Raw genomic sequence first — 5,977 nt, forward strand, 5'->3', positions numbered from 1 at the left:
GTTTTGTTTTATTCTTCATCTTAGGAGACTATTGATCACGTTTTGGGGGCTGGCCATTCGGCCATGCCTGAACCCTTTACTTATGTATTTTCAACAGTGGAGTTTCTGCACACCATAGATTAAGGGTGTGGAGCTCTGCTGTACCTCAAGTTTCAATACAATTATTATTACTTTCTATTCAATTCTCTTCTATCCTTATTCCAAGATATACGTTATACTTAATTTTGATGAATATGATGATCTGTGACACTCATCATCATTCTCACCTATGAACGCGCGTGATTGACAACCACTTCCGTTCTACTTTAGGCAGGGCGCATATCTCTTAGATTCCCCAACAGAATCTTCGTGGTATAAGCTAGATAGATGGCGGCATTCATGAGGATCCGGAAAGTCTAAACCTTTTCTATGGTATTCCGAGTAGGATTCTGTGATTGAATGACTGTGATGAGCTTCAAACTCCTGAAGGCTGGGCGTGATGACAAGCACAAAAGAATCAAGGGATTCTATTCCAACCTGATTGAGAACCGACAGATGATTAGCCGTGCTGTGACAGAGCATAGGAACGTTTTCACTGAGAGGATGGGATGTAGCCATTGACAACGGTGATGCCCTACATACAGCTTGCCATGGAAAGGAGTAGGAAGGATCGGATGAATGTAATAAGAAAATAGAGATACGAGAGGAGCACAGCATCTTCACACACTTATCTGAAATTCCCACTATTGCTTTACATAAGTATTTCTATCCCTTTTTATTTTCTCTTTATTTACTAATTTTTGAACTCACCATAAACCAATTTAATCTGCCTAACTGAGATTTACAAGGTGACCATAGCTTGCTTCATACCAACAATCTCTGTGGGATCGACCCTTACTCACGTAAGGTATTACTTGGATGACCCAGTACACTTGCTGGTTTAGTTGAACGTAGTTGTGATCACATATGCCAAAGAGCCATTAAATAAATCTCATGCAAATACAAAGAGGGCAATCACAATTTCATCCACCAAGTTTTTGGCACCGTTGCCGGGGATTGTTCGAGTATGGACAACTGACGGTTCATCTTGTTGCTCAGATTAGGTAATTTTCTTTTCAAAAATCTTTTTCAAAATCTTTCTTTTCAAAAATCTTTTTCAAAATCTTTCTTTTCTTTTTCGTTTTTTTTCCAAAAATATTTCAAAAAAAATTAATAAAAATCCAAAAAAATTAGAAAATCATAAAAATTAAAAATATTTTGTGTTTCTTGTTAGAGTCCATGCATTACAAATTTCTAAGTTTGGTGTCTTGCATGTTTTCTTTGCATCAAAAATTTTTCAAAATTTTGTTCTTGATGTTCATCATGATCTTCAAAGTGTTCTTGGTGTTCATCTTGACATTCATGGTGTTCTTGTATGCATCTTGTGTTTTGATCCAAAATTTTCATGTTTTGGGTCATTTTTGTGTTTTTCTTTAAAAAATTCAAAAATCAAAAAAATATTTTTTCCTTATTTCCCTCCAAATTTTCGAAATTTTGGGTTGACTTGGTCAAAAATTTTTAAAAATTAGTTGTTTCTTACAAGTCAAGTCAATATTTCAATTTTAAAAATCTTATCTTTTCAAAATCTTTTTTTTTCAAAAATTATATCTTTTCATTTTTTTCTATTTTTCAAAAAATTCAAAAGTATTTTTCAAAATTATTTTCAAAATATTTTTCTTATCTTTTACATCTAATTTTCGAAAATTAGCTAACAATTAATGTGATTGGTTCAAAAATTTGAAGTTTGTTACTTTCTTGTTAAGAAAGGTTCAATCTTTAAGTTCTAGAATCTTATCTTGTAGTTTCTTGTTAGTTAAGTCATTTTAAAAATTAGATCTTTTTATCTTTTATCTTATCTTTTTCAAAAATTTTATCTTTTTCAAAATTTGATTTCAAAATATCTTATCTAACTTCTTATCTTCTTATCTTTTCAAAATTTGATTTTAATATATTTTTCAATCAACTAACTAACTTTTTGTTTGTTTCCTATCTTTTTCAAAACCACCTAACTACCTATCCCTCTCTAATTTTCGAAAATATCTCATCTCTTTTTCAAAAATTCTTTTTGTTTTAAATTTTAATTTTAATCTTATCTTATCTCCAATTTTCGAAAATTACTAACCTCTTTTTCAAAATTGTTTTCGAAATTTCCCCTCTCTTTTCTTATTCTATTTAATTATTTATTTACTAACACCTCTCTTCACCTCTCTTCATCTAAAGATCCGAACCCAATCTAACCCTTGAGTTTGGATTCTTCTTCACTCTTCTCCCCTTTCTTCTTCTACTAACATCAAGGAATCTCTATACTGTGACATAGAGGATTCCTCTTTCTTTTCTTGTTTTCTTCTCTCTTTCATATGAGCAGGAACAAGGATAAAGGCACTCTTGTTGAAATTGATCCAGAACCTGAAAGGACTCTGAAGAGAAAATTAAGAGAAGCTAAATTACAATAATCTAGAAACAACCTTTCAGAAATTTTCAAACAAGAGAAGGAGATGGCAGCCGAAAATAATAATAATGCAAGGAGAATGCTTGGTGACTTTACAAAGCCAACGTCCAAGTTTGATGGAAGAAGCATCTTCATTCCTGCCTTGGAGCCAACAACTTTAAGCTGAAACCTCAGCTAGTTGCCTTAATGCAACAAAACTGCAAGTTTTATGGACTTCCATCTGAAGATCCTTATCAGTTTTTAACTGAGTTCTTGCAGACCTGTGAGACTGTAAAGACGAATGGAGTTGATTCTGAAGTCTACAGACTCATGCTTTTCCCTTTTGCTGTAAGAGACAGAGCTAGAATATGGTTGGATTCACAACCTAAGGATAGCCTGGACTCCTGGGATAAGCTGATCACTGCCTTCTTGGATAAATTCTTTCCTCCTCAAAAGCTGAGCAAGCTAAGAGTGGATGTTTGAACCTTCAAACAAAAAGATGGTGAATCCCTCTATGAAGCTTGGGAAAGATACAAGCAGCTGACCAAAAGATGTCCATCTGACATGTTTTCAGAATGGACCATATTAGATATATTCTATTATGGTCTATTTAAATTTTCAAAAATGTCATTGGACCATTCTGCAGGTGGATCTATTCACCTAAAGAAAACGCTAAAGAGGCTCAAGAACTCATTGACATGGTTGCAAACAACCAATTCATGTACACTTCTGAGAGGAATTCAGTGAATAATGGAATACCTCAGAAGAAAGGTGTTCTTGAAATTGATGCTCTGAATGCCATATTGGCTCAGAAAAAAGTGTTGACTCAGCAAGTCAACATGATCTCTCAAAGTCTGAATGGATGGCAAAATGCATCCAACAGTACTAAAGAAGCAGCTTCTGAAGAAGCTTATGATCCTGAGAACCCTGCCATGGCAGAGGTTAATTACATGGGTGAACCTTATGGAAACACCTATAACTCATCATGGAGAAGTCATCCAAATTTCTCATGGAAGGATCAACAAAAGCCTCAACAAGGACTTTAACAATGGTGGACGCAATAGGCTGAGCAATAGCAAGCCATATCCATCATCTTCTCAGCAACAGACAGAGAATTCTGAACAAAACACTTCTAATTTAGCCAATATAGTCTCTGATCTGTCAAAGGCCACTTTCAGTTTCATGAATGAAACAAGATCCTCCATCAGAAATCTGGAGTCACAAGTGGGCTAGCTGAGTAAGAAAGTCATTGAAACTCCTCCCAGTATTCTCCCAAGCAATACAGAAGAGAATCCAAAAGGAGAGTGCAAGGCCATTGATGTGATCAATGTGGCTGAATGCACAAGGGAGGAGGAGGACGAAAATCCTAGTGAGGAAGACCTCCTGGGACGTCCTTCAAGCAAGAAGGAGTTTCCTATTAAGGATCCAAAGGAATCTGAGGTTCATACAGAGACCATAGAGATTCTATTAAATCTCCTTCTGCCATTCATGAGCTCTGAAGACTATTCTTCCTCTGAAGAGGATGAAGATGTGACTAGAGAGCAAGTTGCTCAATATTTAGGAGCTATCATGAAGTTGAATGCCAAGTTGTTTGGTAATGAGACTTGGGAAAGTGAACCTCCCTTGCTCATTAATGAACTAGATCCTTGGATTCAGAAAACTCTACCTCAAAAGAAACAAGATCCTGGCAAGTTCTTAATACCTTGTACCATAGGCACCATGACCTTTGAAAAGGCTCTATGTGATCTGGGGTCAGGGATAAATCTTATGCCACTCTCTGTAATGGAGAAGCTGGGGATCATTGAGGTACAACCTGCCTTGTTCTCATTACAATTGGCAGACAAGTCATTGAGACAAGCTTATGGAATAGTGGAGGACCTGTTAGTAAAGGTTGAAGGCCTTTACATCCCCGCTGATTTCATAATCTTAGACACTAGGAAGGAAGAGGATGATTGCATCATCCTTGGAAGACCTTTCCTAGCCACAGCAGAAGCTGTGATAGATGTCAACAGAGGTGAATTAGTCCTTCAATTGAATGGGGACTACCTTGTGTTTAAGGCACATGGCCATCCCTCTGTGACAAAAGAGAGTAAGCATGAAGAGCTTCTCTCAGTTCAGAGTCAAGAAGATCCCCCATAGTCAAACTCTAAGTTTGGTGTTGTGAGGCCACAACCAAACTCTAAGTTTGGTGTTAAGACCCTATATCCAAACTCTAAGTTTGGTGTTGGGACTATACAATATTGACCTGATCACCTTGTGGCTCCATGAGAGCCACTGTCAAGCTATTGACATTAAAGAAGCGCTTGTTGGGAGGCAACCCAATTTTATTTATCTAATTTTTATTTTATTGTTATTTTATGTTTTATTAGGTACATGATCATGAGGAGTCGCAAAAAAATCATAAAAATTAAAAACAGAATAAAAAACAGCAGAAGAAAAAAATCACACCCTGGAGGAAGCACAGACTGGCGTTCAACGCCAGTAAGATGCATCTGGTCGGCGTTCAACGCCAGAACAGAGCATCATTCTGGTGCTGAACGCCAGAAACAAGCAACATTCTGGTGTTGAACGCCAGGAATGTGCCTAAGAGGATGAGCTGGCGCTGAACGCCAGTAACAAGCATCAAACTGGCGTTCAACGCCAGAAACATGCTTTACATGGGCGTTGAACGCCCAGAATATGCACCACACGGCGTTTAAACGCCAGAATGGTATGCAAAGGCATTTTACATGCCTATTTGGTGCAGGGATAGAATTCCTTGACACCACAGGATCTGTGGACCCCACAGGATCACCTCAGGATCTGTGGACCCCACAGGATCCCCACCTACTATATTCCCACCTTACTTTCTAATCCTATTTTTGTGATTACTCTTCCCCATGTCACACTTCCCAACACTCTTCACCAATCACCTCAATTCCTCTTCCTAATCACCCCCTTCACCACTCACATCCATCCACTCTTCCCCATAAACCCCACCTACCTTCAAATATTCAAAACCATTTTCCCACCCATTCCCACCCTAAATGGCCGAATACACACTACCCCCTCTCCCTATATATACCCTTCCATTCTACTTCATTTTCACACAACACAACCCCCTCTTCTTCACCTTGGCCGAACCTAAATCTCTCCCTCTCCTTCATATTCTCTTCTTCTTCTTCTTCTCTTCTTTCTTCTATTGCTCGAGGACGAGCAATATTTTAAGTTTGGTGTGTGGTCAAAGCACAATCTTTTTTGTTTTCCACTACCATCAATGGCACCTAAGGCCGGAGAATCCTCTAGAAAAGGAAAAGGGAAGACAAAAGCTTCCACCTCCGAGTCATGGGAGATGGAAAGATTCATCTCCAAAAGCCATCAAGACCACTTCTAGGATGTTGTGGCAAAGAAGAAGGTGATCCCTGAGGTCCCTTTCAAGCTCAAGAAAAATGAGTATCCGGAAATCCGACATGAGATCCGAAGAAGAGGTTGGGAAGTCCTAACCAACCCCATGCAACAAGTCAGAATCTTAATGGTTCAAGAGTTCTATGC

The 5,977-nt window shown here is 37.9% G+C and overlaps 1 non-coding gene across 1 annotated transcript; it reads right to left on the bottom strand.

The window, feature by feature from the left end:
* Positions 1–2,908: 2,908 nt before the first annotated feature.
* LOC112804262 (small nucleolar RNA R71) lies at positions 2,909–3,012 on the bottom strand. Its single transcript, XR_003202878.1, has one exon. It is a non-coding gene; the product is annotated as a small nucleolar RNA R71 (small nucleolar RNA).
* Between the last annotated feature and the right edge of the window lie 2,965 nt (positions 3,013–5,977).

The sequence above is a fragment of the Arachis hypogaea genome, chromosome 5, assembly GCF_003086295.3.
Source record: "Arachis hypogaea cultivar Tifrunner chromosome 5, arahy.Tifrunner.gnm2.J5K5, whole genome shotgun sequence".
In the NCBI taxonomy this organism is placed as follows: domain Eukaryota; kingdom Viridiplantae; phylum Streptophyta; class Magnoliopsida; order Fabales; family Fabaceae; genus Arachis; species Arachis hypogaea.